Raw genomic sequence first — 24,611 nt, forward strand, 5'->3', positions numbered from 1 at the left:
GCGCTCGATAGATTGATATACCTTTTTTCCGAGTATACTGTTTTATTTTTCCTAATGTTACTTTTTGGAATTTACATTCGGAAAAAAAATTATCGATTGTAACCTTTTGGAGGTTACACTCGTAAAACAAATTCCCGAATGTAGCCCTGAAGCTTTTCCCGAATGTAACCTCCAGTCCGATGGTGACTTTGCTTGGGATAGTTTACGATACCAATAGTATTAAAAGTAATTTTCATTACAATTCCCTTCAGCAATGCCACGTTAGTCTTTCGTTGCGGGCACTTGACTACTAACACAGCCACCCGGGTTAAATTCCCGCTGATAGCCTATTTTTTTTCTTTCTTTTTTTTTTAAATATCGATACTTAATTATACTGTTCTTGGTGTGTCATGACATAAAACGAAGGTATAGGGACATTTTTATGTACTCTCAGCATCTTTGATGTGCTCATGCTTTGTTCAGGATCCTGCACATATTTTATGCACACAAGAACTAACTAGATTCCTTGGATAACTTGATTAAGTAGATTCTAACATAGAGCATAGCGCTCGATAGATTGATATACCTTTTTTTCCGAGTATACTGTTTTACTTTCCTAATGTTACTTTTTGGAATTTACATTCGGAAAAAAAATTATCGATTGTAACCTTTTGGAGGTTACACTCGTAAAACAAATGCCCGAATGTAACCCTGAAGCTTTTCCCGAATGTAACCTCCAGTCCGATGGTGACTTTGCTTGGGATAGTTTACGATACCAATAGTATTAAAAGTAATTTTCATTACAATTCCCTTCAGCAATGCCACGTTAGTCTTTCGTTGCGGGCACTTGACTACTAACGCAGCTACCCGGGTTCGATTCCCCATGATAGCCTATTTTTTTTTTCTTTATTTGTTTTTTAAATATCGATACTTAATTATACTGTTCTTGGTGTGTCATGACATAAAAAGAAGGTATAGGGACATTTTTATGTACTCTCAGCATCTTGGATGTGCTCATGCTTTGTTCAGGATCCTGTACATATTTTATGCACACAAGAACTAACTAGATTCCTTGGATAACTTGATTAAGTAGATTCTAACATAGAGCATAGCGCTCGATAGATTGATATACCTTTTTTTCCGAGTATACTGTTTTATTTTTCCTAATGATACATTTTGGAATTTACATTCGGAAAAAAAATTATCGATTGTAACCTTTTGGAGGTTACACTCGTAAAACAAATTCCCGAATGTAACCCTGAAGCTTTTCCCGAATGTAAACTCCAGTCCGATGGTGACTTTGCTTGGGATAGTTTACGATACCAATATTATTAAAAGTAATTTTCATTACAATTCCCTTCAGCAATGCCACGTTAGTCTTTCGTTGCGGGCACTTGACTACTAACGCAGCGACCCGGGTTCGATTCCCGCTGATAGCCTATTTTTTTTTCTTTATTTTTTTTTAAATATCGATACTTAATTATACTGTTCTTGGTGTGTCATGACATAAAAAGAAGGTATAGGGACATTTTTATGTACTCTCAGCATCTTTGATGTGCTCATGCTTTGTTCAGGATCCTGTACATATTTTATGCACACAAGAACTAACTAGATTCCTTGGATAACTTGATTAAGTAGATTCTAACATAGAGCATAGCGCTCGATAGATTGATATACCTTTTTTCCGAGTATACTGTTTTATTTTTCCTAATGTTACTTTTTGGAATTTACATTCGGAAAAAAAATTATCGATTGTAACCGTTTGGAGGTTACACTCGTAAAACAAATTCCCGAATGTAACCCTGAAGCTTTTCCCGAATGTAACCTCCAGTCCGATGGTGACTTTGCTTGGGATAGTTTACGATACCAATAGTATTAAAAGTAATTTTCATTACAATTCCCTTCAGCAATGCCACGTTAGTCTTTCGTTGCGGGCACTTGACTACTAACGCAGCTACCCTGGTTCGATTCCCGCTGATAGCCAATTTTTTTTTCTTTATTTTTTTTTTAAATATCGATACTTAATTATACTGTTCTTGGTGTGTCATGACATAAAAGGAAGGCATAGGGACATTTTTATGTACTCTCAGCATCTTTGATGTGCTCATGTTTTGTTCAGGATCCTGTACATATTTTATGCACACAAGAACTAACTAGATTCCTTGGATAACTTGATTAAGTAGATTCTAACATAGAGCATAGCGCTCGATAGATTGATATACCTTTTTTTCCGAGTATACTGTTTTATTTTTCCTAATGTTACTTTTTGGAATTTACATTCGGAAAAAAAAATTATCTATTGTAACCTTTTGGAGGTTACACTCGTAAAACAAATTCCCGCATGTAACCCTGAAGCTTTTCCCGAATGTAACCTCCAGTCCGATGGTGACTTTGCTTGGGATAGTTTACGATACCAATAGTATTAAAAGTAATTTTCATTACAATTCCCTTCAGCAATGCCACGTTAGTCTTTCGTTGCGGGCACTTGACTACTAACGCAGCGACCTGGGTTCTATTCCCGCTAATAGCCTATTTTTTTTTCTTTATTTTTTTTTTTAAATCGATACTTAATTATACTGTTCTTGGTGTGTCATGACATAAAAAGAAGGTATAGGGACATTTTTATGTACTCTCAGCATCTTTGATGTGCTCATGCTTTGTTCAGGATCCTGAACATATTTTATGCACACAAGAACTAACTAGATTCCTTGGATAACTTGATTAAGTAGATTCTAACATAGAGCATAGTGCTCGATAGATTGATATACCTTTTTTTCCGAGTATACTGTTTTATTTTTCCTAATTTTCCTTTTTGGAATTTACATTCGGAAAAAAATTATCGATTGTAACCTTTTGAGGTTACACTCGTAAAACAAATTCCCGAATGTAACCCTGAAGCTTTTCCCGAATGTAACCTCCAGTCCGATGGTGACTTTGCTTGGGATAGTATATGATACCAATAGTATTAAAAGTAACTTTCATTACAATTCCCTTCAGCAATGCCACGTTAGTCTTTCGTTGCGGGCACTTGACTACTAACGCAGCGACCCGGGTTCGATTCCCGCTGATAGCCTATTTTTTTTCTTTCTTTTTTTTTTTAATTACGATACTTAATTATACTGTTCTTGGTGTGTCATGACATAAAACGAAGGTATAGGGACATTTTTATGTACTCTCAGCATCTTTGATGTGCTCATGCTTTGTTCAGGATCCTGCACATATTTTATGCACACAAGAACTAACTAGATTCCTTGGATAACTTGATTAAGTAGATTCTAACATAGAGCATAGCGCTCGATAGATTGATATACCTTTTTTTCCGAGTATACTGTTTTACTTTCCTAATGTTACTTTTTTGGAATTTACATTTGGAAAAAAAATTATCGATTGTAACCTTTTGGAGGTTACACTCGTAAAACAAATTCCCGAATGTAACCCTGAAGTTTTTCCCGAATGTAACCTCCAGTCCGATGGTGACTTTGCTTGGGATAGTTTACGATACCAATAGTATTAAAAGTAATTTTCATTACAATTACCTTCAGCAATGCCACGTTAGTCTTTCGTTGCGGGCACTTGACTACTAACGCAGCGACCCGGGTTCGATTCCCGCTGATAGCCTATTTTTTTTTCTTTATTTATTTTTTTTTAAATCGATACTTAATTATACTGTTCTTGGTGTGTCATGACATAAAAAGAAGGTATAGGGACATTTTTATGTACTCTCAGCATCTTTGATGTGCTCATGCTTTGTTCAGGATCCTGTACATATTTTATGCACACAAGAACTAACTAGATTCCTTGGATAACTTGATTAAGTAGATTCTAACATAGAGCATAGCGCTCGATAGATTGATATACCTTTTTTTCCGAGTATACTGTTTTATTTTTCCTAATGTTCCTTTTTGGAATTTACATTCGGAAAAAAAATTATCGATTGTAACCTTTTGGAGGTTACACTCGTAAAACAAATTCCCGAATGTAACCCTGAAGCTTTTCCCGAATGTAACCTCCAGTCCGATGGTGACTTTGCTTGGGATAGTTTACGATACCAATAGTATTAAAAGTAATTTTCATTACAATTCCCTTCAGCAATGCCACGTTAGTCTTTCGTTGCGGGCACTTGACTACTAACGCAGCAACCCGGGCTCGATTTCCGCTGATAGCCTATTTTTTTTTCTTTTTTTTTTTTTAAATATCGATACTTAATTATACTGTTCTTGGTGTGTCATGACATAAAAAGAAGGTATAGGGACATTTTTATGTACTCTCAGCATCTTTGATGTGCTCATGCTTTGTTCAGGATCCTGTACATATTTTATGCACACAAGAACTAACTAGATTCCTTGGATAACTTGATTAAGTAGATTCTAACATAGAGCATAGCGCTCGATAGATTGATATACCTTTTTTCCGAGTATACTGTTTTATTTTTCCTAATGTTACTTTTTGGAATTTACATTCGGAAAAAAAATTATCGATTGTAACCTTTTGGAGGTTACACTCGTAAAACAAATTCCCGAATGTAACCCTGAAGCTTTCCCCGAATGTAACCTCCAGTCCGATGGTGACTTTGCTTGGGATAGTTTACGATACCAATAGTATTAAAAGTAATTTTCATTACAATTCCCTTCAGCAATGCCACGTTAGTCTTTCGTTGCGGGCACTTGACTACTAACGCAGCGACCCGGGTTCGATTCCCGCTGATAGCCTATTTTTTTTTTCTTTATTTATTTTTTTTTAATCGATACTTAATTATACTGTTCTTGGTGTGTCATGACATAAAAAGAAGGTATAGGGACATTTTTATGTACTCTCAGCATCTTTGATGTGCTCATGCTTTGTTCAGGATCCTGTACATATTTTATGCACACAAGAACTAACTAGATTCCTTGGATAACTTGATTAAGTAGATTCTAACATAGAGCATAGCGCTCAATAGATTGATATACCTTTTTTTCCGAGTATACTGTTTTATTTTTCCTAATGTTCCTTTTTGGAATTTACATTCGGAAAAAAAATTATCGATTGTAACCTTTTGGAGGTTACACTCGTAAAACAAATTCCCGAATGTAACCCTGAAGCTTTTCCCGAATGTAACCTCCAGTCCGATGGTGACTTTGCTTGGGATAGTTTACGATACCAATAGTATTAAAAGTAATTTTCATTACAATTCCCTTCAGCAATGTCACGTTAGTCTTTCGTTGCGGGCACTTGACTACTAACGCAGCGACCCGGGTTCGATTCCCGCTGATAGCCTATTTTTGTTTCTTTATTTTTTTTTTTAAATATCGATACTTAATTATACTGTTCTTGGTGTGTCATGACATAAAAAGAAGGTATAGGGACATTTTTATGTACTCTCAGCATCTTTGATGTGCTCATGCATTGTTCAGGATCCTGTACATATTTTATGCACACAAGAACTTACTAGATTCCTTGGATAACTTGATTAAGTAGATTCTAACATAGAGCATAGCGCTCGATAGATTGATTTACCTTTTTTCCGAGTATACTGTTTTATTTTTCCTAATGTTACTTTTTGGAATTTACATTCGGAAAAAAAATTATCGATTGTAACCTTTTGGAGGTTACACTCGTAAAACAAATTCCCGAATGTAACCCTGAAGCTTTTCCCGAATGTAACCTCCAGTCCGATGGTGACTTTGGTTGGGATAGTTTACGATACCAATAGTATTAAAAGTAATTTTCATTTCAATTCCCTTCAGCAATGCCACGTTAGTCTTTCGTTGCGGGCACTTGACTACTAACGCAGCGACCCGGGTTCGATTCCCGCTGATAGCCTATTTTTTTTCTTTCTTTTTTTTTTAAATATCGATACTTAATTATACTGTTCTTGGTGTGTCATGACATAAAACGAAGGTATAGGGACATTTTTATGTACTCTCAGCATCTTTGATGTGCTCATGCTTTGTTCAGGATCCTGCACATATTTTATGCACACAAGAACTAACTAGATTCCTTGGATAACTTGATTAAGTAGATTCTAACATAGAGCATAGCGCTCGATAGATTGATATACCTTTTTTTCCGAGTATACTGTTTTACTTTCCTAATGTTACTTTTTGGAATTTACATTCGGAAAAAAAATTATCGATTGTAACCTTTTGGAGGTTACACTCGTAAAACAAATTCCCGAATGTAACCCTGAAGCTTTCCCCGAATGTAACCTCCAGTCCGATGGTGACTTTGCTTGGGATAGTTTACGATACCAATAGTATTAAAAGTAATTTTCATTACAATTCCCTTCAGCAATGCCACGTTAGTCTTTCGTTGCGGGCACTTGACTACTAACGCAGCGACCCGGGTTCGATTCCCGCTGATAGCCTATTTTTTTTTCTTTATTTATTTTTTTTTAATCGATACTTAATTATACTGTTCTTGGTGTGTCATGACATAAAAAGAAGGTATAGGGACATTTTTATGTACTCTCAGCATCTTTGATGTGCTCATGCTTTGTTCAGGATCCTGTACATATTTTATGCACACAAGAACTAACTAGATTCCTTGGATAACTTGATTAAGTAGATTCTAACATAGAGCATAGCGCTCGATAGATTGATATACCTTTTTTTCCGAGTATACTGTTTAATTTTTCCTAATGTTCCTTTTTGGAATTTACATTCGGAAAAAAAATTATCGATTGTAACCTTTTGGAGGTTACACTCGTAAAACAAATTCCCGAATGTAACCCTGAAGCTTTTCCCGAATGTAACCTCCAGTCCGATGGTGACTTTGCTTGGGATAGTTTACGATACCAATAGTATTAAAAGTAATTTTCATTACAATTCCCTTCAGCAATGTCACGTTAGTCTTTCGTTGCGGGCACTTGACTACTAACGCAGCGACCCGGGTTCGATTCCCGCTGATAGCCTATTTTTGTTTCTTTATTTTTTTTTTTAAATATCGATACTTAATTATACTGTTCTTGGTGTGTCATGACATAAAAAGAAGGTATAGGGACATTTTTATGTACTCTCAGCATCTTTGATGTGCTCATGCATTGTTCAGGATCCTGTACATATTTTATGCACACAAGAACTTACTAGATTCCTTGGATAACTTGATTAAGTAGATTCTAACATAGAGCATAGCGCTCGATAGATTGATTTACCTTTTTTCCGAGTATACTGTTTTATTTTTCCTAATGTTACTTTTTGGAATTTACATTCGGAAAAAAAATTATCGATTGTAACCTTTTGGAGGTTACACTCGTAAAACAAATTCCCGAATGTAACCCTGAAGCTTTTCCCGAATGTAACCTCCAGTCCGATGGTGACTTTGGTTGGGATAGTTTACGATACCAATAGTATTAAAAGTAATTTTCATTTCAATTCCCTTCAGCAATGCCACGTTAGTCTTTCGTTGCGGGCACTTGACTACTAACGCAGCGACCCGGGTTCGATTCCCGCTGATAGCCTATTTTTTTTCTTTCTTTTTTTTTTAAATATCGATACTTAATTATACTGTTCTTGGTGTGTCATGACATAAAACGAAGGTATAGGGACATTTTTATGTACTCTCAGCATCTTTGATGTGTTCATGCTTTGTTCAGGATCCTGCACATATTTTATGCACACAAGAACTAACTAGATTCCTTGGATAACTTGATTAAGTAGATTCTAACATAGAGCATAGCGCTCGATAGATTGATATACCTTTTTTTCCGAGTATACTGTTTTACTTTCCTAATGTTACTTTTTGGAATTTACATTCGGAAAAAAAATTATCGATTGTAACCTTTTGGAGGTTACACTCGTAAAACAAATTCCCGAATGTAACCCTGAAGCTTTCCCCGAATGTAACCTCCAGTCCGATGGTGACTTTGCTTGGGATAGTTTACGATACCAATAGTATTAAAAGTAATTTTCATTACAATTCCCTTCAGCAATGCCACGTTAGTCTTTCGTTGCGGGCACTTGACTACTAACGCAGCGACCCGGGTTCGATTCCCGCTGATAGCCTATTTTTTTTTCTTTATTTATTTTTTTTTAATCGATACTTAATTATACTGTTCTTGGTGTGTCATGACATAAAAAGAAGGTATAGGGACATTTTTATGTACTCTCAGCATCTTTGATGTGCTCATGCTTTGTTCAGGATCCTGTACATATTTTATGCACACAAGAACTAACTAGATTCCTTGGATAACTTGATTAAGTAGATTCTAACATAGAGCATAGCGCTCGATAGATTGATATACCTTTTTTTCCGAGTATACTGTTTTATTTTTCCTAATGTTCCTTTTTGGAATTTACATTCGGAAAAAAAATTATCGATTGTAACCTTTTGGAGGTTACACTCGTAAAACAAATTTCCGAATGTAACCCTGAAGCTTTTCCCGAATGTAACCTCCAGTCCGATGGTGACTTTGCTTGGGATAGTTTACGATACCAATAGTATTAAAAGTAATTTTCATTACAATTCCCTTCAGCAATGTCACGTTAGTCTTTCGTTGCGGGCACTTGACTACTAACGCAGCGACCCGGGTTCGATTCCCGCTGATAGCCTATTTTTGTTTCTTTATTTTTTTTTTATAAAAATCGATACTTAATTATACTGTTCTTGGTGTGTCATGACATAAAAAGAAGGTATAGGGACATTTTTATGTACTCTCAGCATCTTTGATGTGCTCATGCATTGTTCAGGATCCTGTACATATTTTATGCACACAAGAACTAACTAGATTCCTTGGATAACTTGATTAAGTAGATTCTAACATAGAGCATAGCGCTCGATAGATTGATTTACCTTTTTTCCGAGTATACTGTTTTATTTTTCCTAATGTTACTTTTTGGAATTTACATTCGGAAAAAAAATTATCGATTGTAACCTTTTGGAGGTTACACTCGTAAAACAAATTCCCGAATGTAACCCTGAAGCTTTTCCCGAATGTAACCTCCAGTCCGATGGTGACTTTGGTTGGGATAGTTTACGATACCAATAGTATTAAAAGTAATTTTCATTTCAATTCCCTTCAGCAATGCCACGTTAGTCTTTCGTTGCGGGCACTTGACTACTAACGCAGCGACCCGGGTTCGATTCCCGCTGATAGCCTATTTTTTTTTTTTTTTTTTTTTTTTAAATATCGATACTTAATTATACTGTTCTTGGTGTGTCATGACATAAAAAGAAGGTATAGGGACATTTTTATGTACTCTCAGCATCTTTGATGTGCTCATGCTTTGTTCAGGATCCTGCACATATTTTATGCACACAAGAACTAACTAGATTCCTTGGATAACTTGATTAAGTAGATTCTAACATAGAGCATAGCGCTCGATAGATTGATATACCTTTTTTTCCGAGTATACTGTTTTATTTTCCTAATGTTACTTTTTGGAATTTACATTCGGAAAAAAAAATTATCGATTGTAACCTTTTGGAGGTTACACTCGTAAAACAAATTCCCGAATGTAACCCTGAAGCTTTTCCCGAATGTAACCTCCAGTCCGATGGTGACTTTGCTTGGGATAGTTTACGATACCAATAGTATTAAAAGTAATTTTCATTACAATTCCCTTCAGCAATGCCACGTTAGTCTTTCGTTGCGGGCACTTGACTACTAACGCAGCTACCCGGGTTCGATTCTTGCTGATAGCCTATTTTTTTTCTTTCTTTTTTTTTAAATATCGATACTTAATTATACTGTTCTTGGTGTGTCATGACATAAAAAGAAGGTATAGGGACAGGGACATTTTTATGTACTCTCAGCATCTTTGATGTGCTCATGCATTGTTCAGGATCCTGTACATATTTTATGCACACAAGAACTTACTAGATTCCTTGGATAACTTGATTAAGTAGATTCTAACATAGAGCATAGCGCTCGATAGATTGATTTACCTTTTTTCCGAGTATACTGTTTTATTTTTCCTAATGTTACTTTTTGGAATTTACATTCGGAAAAAAAATTATCGATTGTAACCTTTTGGAGGTTACACTCGTAAAACAAATTCCCGAATGTAACCCTGAAGCTTTTCCCGAATGTAACCTCCAGTCCGATGGTGACTTTGGTTGGGATAGTTTACGATACCAATAGTATTAAAAGTAATTTTCATTTCAATTCCCTTCAGCAATGCCACGTTAGTCTTTCGTTGCGGGCACTTGACTACTAACGCAGCGACCCGGGTTCGATTCCCGCTGATAGCCTATTTTTTTTCTTTCTTTTTTTTTTAAATATCGATACTTAATTATACTGTTCTTGGTGTGTCATGACATAAAACGAAGGTATAGGGACATTTTTATGTACTCTCAGCATCTTTGATGTGCTCATGCTTTGTTCAGGATCCTGCACATATTTTATGCACACAAGAACTAACTAGATTCCTTGGATAACTTGATTAAGTAGATTCTAACATAGAGCATAGCGCTCGATAGATTGATATACCTTTTTTTCCGAGTATACTGTTTTACTTTCCTAATGTTACTTTTTGGAATTTACATTCGGAAAAAAAATTATCGATTGTAACCTTTTGGAGGTTACACTCGTAAAACAAATTCCCGAATGTAACCCTGAAGCTTTCCCCGAATGTAACCTCCAGTCCGATGGTGACTTTGCTTGGGATAGTTTACGATACCAATAGTATTAAAAGTAATTTTCATTACAATTCCCTTCAGCAATGCCACGTTAGTCTTTCGTTGCGGGCACTTGACTACTAACGCAGCGACCCGGGTTCGATTCCCGCTGATAGCCTATTTTTTTTTCTTTATTTATTTTTTTTTAATCGATACTTAATTATACTGTTCTTGGTGTGTCATGACATAAAAAGAAGGTATAGGGACATTTTTATGTACTCTCAGCATCTTTGATGTGCTCATGCTTTGTTCAGGATCCTGTACATATTTTATGCACACAAGAACTAACTAGATTCCTTGGATAACTTGATTAAGTAGATTCTAACATAGAGCATAGCGCTCGATAGATTGATATACCTTTTTTTCCGAGTATACTGTTTTATTTTTCCTAATGTTCCTTTTTGGAATTTACATTCGGAAAAAAAATTATCGATTGTAACCTTTTGGAGGTTACACTCGTAAAACAAATTCCCGAATGTAACCCTGAAGCTTTTCCCGAATGTAACCTCCAGTCCGATGGTGACTTTGCTTGGGATAGTTTACGATACCAATAGTATTAAAAGTAATTTTCATTACAATTCCCTTCAGCAATGTCACGTTAGTCTTTCGTTGCGGGCACTTGACTACTAACGCAGCGACCCGGGTTCGATTCCCGCTGATAGCCTATTTTTGTTTCTTTATTTTTTTTTTTAAAAATCGATACTTAATTATACTGTTCTTGGTGTGTCATGACATAAAAAGAAGGTATAGGGACATTTTTATGTACTCTCAGCATCTTTGATGTGCTCATGCATTGTTCAGGATCCTGTACATATTTTATGCACACAAGAACTAACTAGATTCCTTGGATAACTTGATTAAGTAGATTCTAACATAGAGCATAGCGCTCGATAGATTGATTTACCTTTTTTCCGAGTATACTGTTTTATTTTTCCTAATGTTACTTTTTGGAATTTACATTCGGAAAAAAAATTATCGATTGTAACCTTTTGGAGGTTACACTCGTAAAACAAATTCCCGAATGTAACCCTGAAGCTTTTCCCGAATGTAACCTCCAGTCCGATGGTGACTTTGGTTGGGATAGTTTACGATACCAATAGTATTAAAAGTAATTTTCATTTCAATTCCCTTCAGCAATGCCACGTTAGTCTTTCGTTGCGGGCACTTGACTACTAACGCAGCGACCCGGGTTCGATTCCCGCTGATAGCCTATTTTTTTTTTTTTTTTTTTTTTTTAAATATCGATACTTAATTATACTGTTCTTGGTGTGTCATGACATAAAAAGAAGGTATAGGGACATTTTTATGTACTCTCAGCATCTTTGATGTGCTCATGCTTTGTTCAGGATCCTGCACATATTTTATGCACACAAGAACTAACTAGATTCCTTGGATAACTTGATTAAGTAGATTCTAACATAGAGCATAGCGCTCGATAGATTGATATACCTTTTTTTCCGAGTATACTGTTTTATTTTCCTAATGTTACTTTTTGGAATTTACATTCGGAAAAAAAAATTATCGATTGTAACCTTTTGGAGGTTACACTCGTAAAACAAATTCCCGAATGTAACCCTGAAGCTTTTCCCGAATGTAACCTCCAGTCCGATGGTGACTTTGCTTGGGATAGTTTACGATACCAATAGTATTAAAAGTAATTTTCATTACAATTCCCTTCAGCAATGCCACGTTAGTCTTTCGTTGCGGGCACTTGACTACTAACGCAGCTACCCGGGTTCGATTCTTGCTGATAGCCTATTTTTTTTCTTTCTTTTTTTTTAAATATCGATACTTAATTATACTGTTCTTGGTGTGTCATGACATAAAAAGAAGGTATAGGGACATTTTTATGTACTCTCAGCATCTTTGATGTGCTCATGCTTTGTTCAGGATCCTGCACATATTTTATGCACACAAGAACTAACTAGATTCCTTGGATAACATGATTAAGTAGATTCTAACATAGAGCATAGCGCTCGATAGATTGATATACCTTTTTTTCCGAGTATACTGTTTTATTTTTCCTAATGAGACTTTTTGGAATTTACATTCGGAAAAAAAATTATCGATTGTAACCTTTTGGAGGTTACACTCGTAAAACAAATTCCCGAATGTAACCCTGAAGCTTTTCCCGAATGTAACCTCCAGTCCGATGGTGACTTTGCTTGGGATTGTTTACGATACCAATAGTATTAAAAGTAATTTTCATTACAATTCCCTTCAGCAATGCCACGTTAGTCTTTCGTTGCGGGCACTTGACTACTAACGCAGCTACCCGGGTTCGATTCCCGCTGATAGCCTATTTTTTTTCTTTATTTATTTTTTTTTAAATCGATACTTAATTATACTGTTCTTGGTGTGTCATGACATAAAAAGAAGGTATAGGGACATTTTTATGTACTCTCAGCATCTTTGATGTGCTCATGCTTTGTTCAGGATCCTGTACATATTTTATGCACACAAGAACTAACTAGATTCCTTGGATAACTTGATTAAGTAGATTCTAACATAGAGCATAGCGCTCGATAGATTGATTTACCTTTTTTTACGAGTATACTGTTTTATTTTTCCTAATGTTCCTTTTTGGAATTTACATTCGGAAAAAAAATTATCGATTGTAACCTTTTGGAGGTTACACTCGTAAAACAAATTCCCGAATGTAACCCTGAAGCTTTTCCCGAATGTAACCTCCAGTCCGATGGTGACTTTGCTTGGGATAGTTTACGATACCAATAGTATTAAAAGTTATTTTCATTACAATTCCCTTCAGCAATGTCACGTTAGTCTTTCGTTGCGGGCACTTGACTACTAACGCAGCGACCCGGGTTCGATTCCCGCTGATAGCCTATTTTTGTTTCTTTATTTTTTTTTTTAAATATCGATACTTAATTATACTGTTCTTGGTGTGTCATGACATAAAAAGTAGGTATAGGGACATTTTTATGTACTCTCAGCATCTTTGATGTGCTCATGCTTTGTTCAGGATCCTGTACATATTTTATGCACACAAGAACTAACTAGATTCCTTGGATAACTTGATTAAGTAGATTCTAACATAGAGCATAGCGCTCGATAGATTGATATACCTTTTTTCCGAGTATACTGTTTTATTTTTCCTAATGTTACTTTTTGGAATTTACATTCGGAAAAAAAATTATCGATTGTAACCTTTTGGAGGTTACACTCGTAAAACAAATTCCCGAATGTAACCCTGAAGCTTTTCCCGAATGTAACCTCCAGTCCGATGGTGACTTTGGTTGGGATAGTTTACGATACCAATAGTATTAAAAGTAATTTTCATTTCAATTCCCTTCAGCAATGCCACGTTAGTCTTTTGTTGCGGGCACTTGACTACTAACGCAGCGACCCGGGTTCGATTCCCGCTGATAGCCTATTTTTTTTCTTTCTTTTTTTTTTAAATATCGATACTTAATTATACTGTTCTTGGTGTGTCATGACATAAAAAGAAGGTATAGGGACATTTTTATGTACTCTCAGCATCTTTGATGTGCTCATGCTTTGTTCAGGATCCTGCACATATTTTATGCACACAAGAACTAACTAGATTCCTTGGATAACATGATTAAGTAGATTCTAACATAGAGCATAGCGCTCGATAGATTGATATACCTTTTTTTCCGAGTATACTGTTTTATTTGTCCTAATGAGACTTTTTGGAATTTACATTCGGAAAAAAAATTATCGATTGTAACCTTTTGGAGGTTACACTCGTAAAACAAATTCCCGAATGTAACCCTGAAGCTTTTCCCGAATGTAACCTCCAGTCCGATGGTGACTTTGCTTGGGATTGTTTACGATACCAATAGTATTAAAAGTAATTTTCATTACAATTCCCTTCAGCAATGCCACGTTAGTCTTTCGTTGCGGGCACTTGACTACTAACGCAGCGACCCGGGTTCGATTCCCGCTGATAGCCTATTTTTTTTCTTTCTTTTTTTTTTAATATCGATACTTAATTATACTGTTCTTGGTGTGTCATGACATAAAAAGAAGGTATAGGGACATTTTTATGTACTCTCAGCATCTTTGATGTGCTCATGCTTTGTTCAGGATCCTGCACATATTTTATGCACACAAGAACTAACTAGATTCCTTGGATAACATGATTAAGTAGATTCTAACATAGAGCATAGCGCTCGATAGATTGATATACCTTTTTTTCCGAGTATACTGTTTTATTTTTCCTAATGAGACTTTTTGGAATTTACATTCGCAAAAAACATTATCGATTGTAACCTTTTGGAGGTTACACTCGTAAAACAAATTCCCGAATGTAACCCTGAAGCTTTTCCCGATTGTAACCTCCAGTCCGATGGTGACTTTGCTTGGGATAGTTTACGATACCAATAGTATTAAAAGTAATTTTCATTACAATTCCCTTCAGCAATGCCACGTTAGTCTTTCGTTGCGGGCACTTGACTACTAACGCAGCGACACGGGTTCGATTCCCGCTGATAGCCTATTTTTTTTCTATATTTTTTTTTTAAATATCGATACTTAATTATACTGTTCTTGGTGTGTCATGACATAAAAAGTAGGTATAGGGACATTGTTATGTACTCTCAGCATCTTTGATGTGCTCATGCTTTGTTTAGGATCCTGCACATATTTTATGCACACAAGAACTAACTAGATTCCTTGGATAACTTGATTAAGTAGATTCTAACATAGAGCATAGCGCTCGATAGATTGATATACCTTTTTTTCCGAGTATACTGATTTACTTTCCTAATGTTACTTTTTGGAATTTACATTCGGAAAAAAAATTATCGATTGTAACCTTTTGGAGGTTACACTCGTAAAACAAATTCCCGAATGTAACCCTGAAGCTTTTCCCGAATGTAACCTCCAGTCCGATGGTGACTTTGCTTGGGATAGTTTTAAGATACCAATAGTATTAAAAGTAATTTTCATTACAATTCCCTTCAGCAATGCCACGTTAGTCTTTCGTTGCGGGCACTTGACTACTAACGCAGCGACCCGGGTTTGATTCCCGCTGATAGCCTATTTTTTTTTCTTTATTTTTTTTTTAAATCGATACTTAATTATACTGTTCTTGGTGTGTCATGACATAAAAAGAAGGTATAGGGACATTTTTATGTACTCTCAGCATCTTTGATGTGCTCATGCTTTGTTCAGGATCCTGAACATATTTTATGCACACAAGAACTAACTAGATTCCTTGGATAACTTGATTAAGTAGATTCTAACATAGAGCATAGCGCTCGATAGATTGATATACCTTTTTGTCCGAGTATACTGTTTTATTTGTCCTAATTTTCCTTTTTGGAATTTACATTTGGAAAAAAATTATCGATTGTAACCTTTTGGAGGTTACACTCGTAAAACAAATTCCCGAATGTAACCCTGAAGCTTTTCCCGAATGTAATCTCCAGTCCGATGGTGACTTTGCTTGGGATAGTTTACGATACCAATAGTATTAAAAGTAATTTTCATTACAATTCCCTTCAGCAATGCCACGTTAGTCTTTCGTTGCGGGCACTTGACTACTAACGCAGCGACCCGGGTTCGATTCCCGCTGATAGCCTATTTTTTTTCTTTCTTTTTTTTTAAATATCGATACTTAATTATACTGTTCTTGGTGTGTCATGACATAAAAAGAAGGTATAGGGACATTTTTATGTACTCTCAGCATCTTTGATGTGCTCATGCTTTGTTCAGGATCCTGCACATATTTTATGCACACAAGAACTAACTAGATTCCTTGGATAACATGATTAAGTAGATTCTAACATAGAGCATAGCGCTCGATAGATTGATATACCTTTTTTCCCGAGTATACTGTTTTATTTTTCCTAATAAGACTTTTTGGAATTTACATTCGGAAAAAACATTATCGATTGTAACCTTTTGGAGGTTACACTCGTAAAACAAATTCCCGAATGTAACCCTGAAGCTTTTCCCGATTGTAACCTCCAGTCCGATGGTGACTTTGCTTGGGATAGTTTACGATACCAATAGTATTAAAAGTAATTTTCATTACAATTCCCTTCAGCAATGCCACGTTAGTCTTTCGTTGCGCGCACTTGACTACTAACGCAGCGACACGGGTTCGATTCCCGCTGATAGCCTATTTTTTTTCTTTATTTTTTTTTTTAAATATCGATACTTAATTATACTGTTCTTGGTGTGTCATGACATAAAAAGTAGGTATAGGGACATTGTTATGTACTCTCAGCATCTTTGATGTGCTCATGCTTTGTTTAGGATCCTGCACATATTTTATGCACACAAGAACTAACTAGATTCCTTGGATAACTTGATTAAGTAGATTCTAACATAGAGCATAGCGCTCGATAGATTGATATACCTTTTTTTCCGAGTATACTGATTTACTTTCCTAATGTTACTTTTTGGAATTTACATTCGGAAAAAAAATTATCGATTGTAACCTTTTGGAGGTTACACTCGTAAAACAAATTCCCGAATGTAACCCTGAAGCTTTTCCCGAATGTAACCTCCAGTCCGATGGTAACTTTGCTTGGGATAGTTTTAAGATACCAATAGTATTAAAAGTAATTTTCATTACAATTCCCTTCAGCAATGCCACGTTAGTCTTTCGTTGCGGGCACTTGACTACTAACGCAGCGACCCGGGTTCGATTCCCGCTGATAGCCTATTTTTTTTTCTTTATTTTTTTTTTAAATCGATACTTAATTATACTGTTCTTGGTGTGTCATGACATAAAAAGAAGGTATAGGGACATTTTTATGTACTCTCAGCATCTTTGATGTGCTCATGCTTTGTTCAGGATCCTGAACATATTTTATGCACACAAGAACTAACTAGATTCCTTGGATAACTTGATTAAGTAGATTCTAACATAGAGCATAGCGCTCGATAGATTGATATACCTTTTTTTCCGAGTATACTGTTTTACTTTCCTAATGTTACTTTTTGGAATTTACATTCGGAAAAAAAATTATCGATTGTAACCTTTTGGAGGTTACACTCGTAAAACAAATTCCCGAATGTAACCCTGAAGCTTTCCCCGAATGTAACCTCCAGTCCGATGGTGACTTTGCTTGGGATAGTTTACGATACCAATAGTATTAAAAGTAATTTTCATTACAATTCCCTTCAGCAATGCCACGTTAGTCTTTCGTTGCGGGCACTTGACTACTAACGCAGCGACCCGGGTTCGATTCCCGCTGATAGCCTATTTTTTTTTCTTTATTTATTTTTTTTTAATCGATACTTAATTATACTGTTCTTGGTGTGTCATGACATAAAAAGAAGGTATAGGGACATTTTTATGTACTCTCAGCATCTTTGATGTGCTCATGCTTTGTTCAGGATCCTGTACATATTTTATGCACACAAGAACTAACTAGATTCCTTGGATAACTTGATTAAGTAGATTCTAACATAGAGCATAGCGCTCGATAGATTGATATACCTTTTTTTCCGAGTATACTGTTTTATTTTTCCTAATGTTCCTTTTTGGAATTTACATTCGGAAAAAAAATTATCGATTGTAACCTTTTGGAGGTTACACTCGTAAAACAAATTTCCGAATGTAACCCTGAAGCTTTTCCCGAATGTAACCTCCAGTCCGATGGTGACTTTGCTTGGGATAGTTTACGATACCAATAGTATTAAAAGTAATTTTCATTACAATTCCCTTCAGCAATGTCACGTTAGTCTTTCGTTGCGGGCACTTGACTACTAACGCAGCGACCCGGGTTCGATTCCCGCTGATAGCCTATTTTTGTTTCTTTATTTTTTTTTTATAAAAATCGATACTTAATTATACTGTTCTTGGTGTGTCATGACATAAAAAGAAGGTATAGGGACATTTTTATGTACTCTCAGCATCTTTGATGTGCTCATGCATTGTTCAGGATCCTGTACATATTTTATGCACACAAGAACTAACTAGATTCCTTGGATAACTTGATTAAGTAGATTCTAACATAGAGCATAGCGCTCGATAGATTGATTTACCTTTTTTCCGAGTATACTGTTTTATTTTTCCTAATGTTACTTTTTGGAATTTACATTCGGAAAAAAAATTATCGATTGTAACCTTTTGGAGGTTACACTCGTAAAACAAATTCCCGAATGTAACCCTGAAGCTTTTCCCGAATGTAACCTCCAGTCCGATGGTGACTTTGGTTGGGATAGTTTACGATACCAATAGTATTAAAAGTAATTTTCATTTCAATTCCCTTCAGCAATGCCACGTTAGTCTTTCGTTGCGGGCACTTGACTACTAACGCAGCGACCCGGGTTCGATTCCCGCTGATAGCCTATTTTTTTTTTTTTTTTTTTTTTTTAAATATCGATACTTAATTATACTGTTCTTGGTGTGTCATGACATAAAAAGAAGGTATAGGGACATTTTTATGTACTCTCAGCATCTTTGATGTGCTCATGCTTTGTTCAGGATCCTGCACATATTTTATGCACACAAGAACTAACTAGATTCCTTGGATAACTTGATTAAGTAGATTCTAACATAGAGCATAGCGCTCGATAGATTGATATACCTTTTTTTCCGAGTATACTGTTTTATTTTCCTAATGTTACTTTTTGGAATTTACATTCGGAAAAAAAAATTATCGATTGTAACCTTTTGGAGGTTACACTCGTAAAACAAATTCCCGAATGTAACCCTGAAGCTTTTCCCGAATGTAACCTCCAGTCCGATGGTGACTTTGCTTGGGATAGTTTACGATACCAATAGTATTAAAAGTAATTTTCATTACAATTCCCTTCAGCAATGTCACGTTAGTCTTTCGTTGCGGGCACTTGACTACTAACGCAGCGACCCGGGTTCGATTCCCGCTGATAGCCTATTTTTGTTTCTTTATTTTTTTTTTTAAAAATCGATACTTAATTATACTGTTCTTGGTGTGTCATGACATAAAAAGAAGGTATAGGGACATTTTTATGTACTCTCAGCATCTTTGATGTGCTCATGCATTGTTCAGGATCCTGTACATATTTTATGCACACAAGAACTAACTAGATTCCTTGGATAACTTGATTAAGTAGATTCTAACATAGAGCATAGCGCTCGATAGATTGATTTACCTTTTTTCCGAGTATACTGTTTTATTTTTCCTAATGTTACTTTTTGGAATTTACATTCGGAAAAAAAATTATCGATTGTAACCTTTTGGAGGTTACACTCGTAAAACAAATTCCCGAATGTAACCCTGAAGCTTTTCCCGAATGTAACCTCCAGTCCGATGGTGACTTTGGTTGGGATAGTTTACGATACCAATAGTATTAAAAGTAATTTTCATTTCAATTCCCTTCAGCAATGCCACGTTAGTCTTTCGTTGCGGGCACTTGACTACTAACGCAGCGACCCGGGTTCGATTCCCGCTGATAGCCTATTTTTTTTTTTTTTTTTTTTTTTTAAATATCGATACTTAATTATACTGTTCTTGGTGTGTCATGACATAAAAAGAAGGTATAGGGACATTTTTATGTACTCTCAGCATCTTTGATGTGCTCATGCTTTGTTCAGGATCCTGCACATATTTTATGCACACAAGAACTAACTAGATTCCTTGGATAACTTGATTAAGTAGATTCTAACATAGAGCATAGCGCTCGATAGATTGATATACCTTTTTTTCCGAGTATACTGTTTTATTTTCCTAATGTTACTTTTTGGAATTTACATTCGGAAAAAAAAATTATCGATTGTAACCTTTTGGAGGTTACACTCGTAAAACAAATTCCCGAATGTAACCCTGAAGCTTTTCCCGAATGTAACCTCCAGTCCGATGGTGACTTTGCTTGGGATAGTTTACGATACCAATAGTATTAAAAGTAATTTTCATTACAATTCCCTTCAGCAATGCCACGTTAGTCTTTCGTTGCGGGCACTTGACTACTAACGCAGCTACCCGGGTTCGATTCTTGCTGATAGCCTATTTTTTTTCTTTCTTTTTTTTTAAATATCGATACTTAATTATACTGTTCTTGGTGTGTCATGACATAAAAAGAAGGTATAGGGACATTTTTATGTACTCTCAGCATCTTTGATGTGCTCATGCTTTGTTCAGGATCCTGCACATATTTTATGCACACAAGAACTAACTAGATTCCTTGGATAACATGATTAAGTAGATTCTAACATAGAGCATAGCGCTCGATAGATTGATATACCTTTTTTTCCGAGTATACTGTTTTATTTTTCCTAATGAGACTTTTTGGAATTTACATTCGGAAAAAAAATTATCGATTGTAACCTTTTGGAGGTTACACTCGTAAAACAAATTCCCGAATGTAACCCTGAAGCTTTTCCCGAATGTAACCTCCAGTCCGATGGTGACTTTGCTTGGGATTGTTTACGATACCAATAGTATTAAAAGTAATTTTCATTACAATTCCCTTCAGCAATGCCACGTTAGTCTTTCGTTGCGGGCACTTGACTACTAACGCAGCTACCCGGGTTCGATTCCCGCTGATAGCCTATTTTTTTTCTTTATTTATTTTTTTTTAAATCGATACTTAATTATACTGTTCTTGGTGTGTCATGACATAAAAAGAAGGTATAGGGACATTTTTATGTACTCTCAGCATCTTTGATGTGCTCATGCTTTGTTCAGGATCCTGTACATATTTTATGCACACAAGAACTAACTAGATTCCTTGGATAACTTGATTAAGTAGATTCTAACATAGAGCATAGCGCTCGATAGATTGATTTACCTTTTTTTACGAGTATACTGTTTTATTTTTCCTAATGTTCCTTTTTGGAATTTACATTCGGAAAAAAAATTATCGATTGTAACCTTTTGGAGGTTACACTCGTAAAACAAATTCCCGAATGTAACCCTGAAGCTTTTCCCGAATGTAACCTCCAGTCCGATGGTGACTTTGCTTGGGATAGTTTACGATACCAATAGTATTAAAAGTTATTTTCATTACAATTCCCTTCAGCAATGTCACGTTAGTCTTTCGTTGCGGGCACTTGACTACTAACGCAGCGACCCGGGTTCGATTCCCGCTGATAGCCTATTTTTGTTTCTTTATTTTTTTTTTTAAATATCGATACTTAATTATACTGTTCTTGGTGTGTCATGACATAAAAAGTAGGTATAGGGACATTTTTATGTACTCTCAGCATCTTTGATGTGCTCATGCTTTGTTCAGGATCCTGTACATATTTTATGCACACAAGAACTAACTAGATTCCTTGGATAACTTGATTAAGTAGATTCTAACATAGAGCATAGCGCTCGATAGATTGATATACCTTTTTTCCGAGTATACTGTTTTATTTTTCCTAATGTTACTTTTTGGAATTTACATTCGGAAAAAAAATTATCGATTGTAACCTTTTGGAGGTTACACTCGTAAAACAAATTCCCGAATGTAACCCTGAAGCTTTTCCCGAATGTAACCTCCAGTCCGATGGTGACTTTGGTTGGGATAGTTTACGATACCAATAGTATTAAAAGTAATTTTCATTTCAATTCCCTTCAGCAATGCCACGTTAGTCTTTTGTTGCGGGCACTTGACTACTAACGCAGCGACCCGGGTTCGATTCCCGCTGAAAGCCTATTTTTTTTCTTTCTTTTTTTTTTAAATATCGATACTTAATTATACTGTTCTTGGTGTGTCATGACATAAAAAGAAGGTATAGGGACATTTTTATGTACTCTCAGCATCTTTGATGTGCTCATGCTTTGTTCAGGATCCTGCACATATTTTATGCACACAAGAACTAACTAGATTCCTTGGATAACATGATTAAGTAGATTCTAACATAGAGCATAGCGCTCGATAGATTGATATACCTTTTTTTCCGAGTATACTGTTTTATTTGTCCTAATGAGACTTTTTGGAATTTACATTCGGAAAAAAAATTATCGATTGTAACCTTTTGGAGGTTACACTCGTAAAACAAATTCCCGAATGTAACCCTGAAGCTTTTCCCGAATGTAACCTCCAGTCCGATGGTGACTTTGCTTGGGATTGTTTACGATACCAATAGTATTAAAAGTAATTTTCATTACAATTCCCTTCAGCAATGCCACGTTAGTCTTTCGTTGCGGGCACTTGACTACTAACGCAGCGACCCGGGTTCGATTCCCGCTGATAGCCTATTTTTTTTCTTTCTTTTTTTTTTAATATCGATACTTAATTATACTGTTCTTGGTGTGTCATGACATAAAAAGAAGGTATAGGGACATTTTTATGTACTCTCAGCATCTTTGATGTGCTCATGCTTTGTTCAGGATCCTGCACATATTTTATGCACACAAGAACTAACTAGATTCCTTGGATAACATGATTAAGTAGATTCTAACATAGAGCATAGCGCTCGATAGATTGATATACCTTTTTTTCCGAGTATACTGTTTTATTTTTCCTAATGAGACTTTTTGGAATTTACATTCGCAAAAAACATTATCGATTGTAACCTTTTGGAGGTTACACTCGTAAAACAAATTCCCGAATGTAACCCTGAAGCTTTTCCCGATTGTAACCTCCAGTCCGATGGTGACTTTGCTTGGGATAGTTTACGATACCAATAGTATTAAAAGTAATTTTCATTACAATTCCCTTCAGCAATGCCACGTTAGTCTTTCGTTGCGGGCACTTGACTACTAACGCAGCGACACGGGTTCGATTCCCGCTGATAGCCTATTTTTTTTCTATATTTTTTTTTTAAATATCGATACTTAATTATACTGTTCTTGGTGTGTCATGACATAAAAAGTAGGTATAGGGACATTGTTATGTACTCTCAGCATCTTTGATGTGCTCATGCTTTGTTTAGGATCCTGCACATATTTTATGCACACAAGAACTAACTAGATTCCTTGGATAACTTGATTAAGTAGATTCTAACATAGAGCATAGCGCTCGATAGATTGATATACCTTTTTTTCCGAGTATACTGATTTACTTTCCTAATGTTACTTTTTGGAATTTACATTCGGAAAAAAAATTATCGATTGTAACCTTTTGGAGGTTACACTCGTAAAACAAATTCCCGAATGTAACCCTGAAGCTTTTCCCGAATGTAACCTCCAGTCCGATGGTGACTTTGCTTGGGATAGTTTTAAGATACCAATAGTATTAAAAGTAATTTTCATTACAATTCCCTTCAGCAATGCCACGTTAGTCTTTCGTTGCGGGCACTTGACTACTAACGCAGCGACCCGGGTTTGATTCCCGCTGATAGCCTATTTTTTTTTCTTTATTTTTTTTTTAAATCGATACTTAATTATACTGTTCTTGGTGTGTCATGACATAAAAAGAAGGTATAGGGACATTTTTATGTACTCTCAGCATCTTTGATGTGCTCATGCTTTGTTCAGGATCCTGAACATATTTTATGCACACAAGAACTAACTAGATTCCTTGGATAACTTGATTAAGTAGATTCTAACATAGAGCATAGCGCTCGATAGATTGATATACCTTTTTGTCCGAGTATACTGTTTTATTTGTCCTAATTTTCCTTTTTGGAATTTACATTTGGAAAAAAATTATCGATTGTAACCTTTTGGAGGTTACACTCGTAAAACAAATTCCCGAATGTAACCCTGAAGCTTTTCCCGAATGTAATCTCCAGTCCGATGGTGACTTTGCTTGGGATAGTTTACGATACCAATAGTATTAAAAGTAATTTTCATTACAATTCCCTTCAGCAATGCCACGTTAGTCTTTCGTTGCGGGCACTTGACTACTAACGCAGCGACCCGGGTTCGATTCCCGCTGATAGCCTATTTTTTTTCTTTCTTTTTTTTTAAATATCGATACTTAATTATACTGTTCTTGGTGTGTCATGACATAAAAAGAAGGTATAGGGACATTTTTATGTACTCTCAGCATCTTTGATGTGCTCATGCTTTGTTCAGGATCCTGCACATATTTTATGCACACAAGAACTAACTAGATTCCTTGGATAACATGATTAAGTAGATTCTAACATAGAGCATAGCGCTCGATAGATTGATATACCTTTTTTCCCGAGTATACTGTTTTATTTTTCCTAATAAGACTTTTTGGAATTT

Source organism: Nematostella vectensis, chromosome 5 (genome assembly GCF_932526225.1).
Source record: "Nematostella vectensis chromosome 5, jaNemVect1.1, whole genome shotgun sequence".
NCBI classification, from domain to species: domain Eukaryota; kingdom Metazoa; phylum Cnidaria; class Anthozoa; order Actiniaria; family Edwardsiidae; genus Nematostella; species Nematostella vectensis.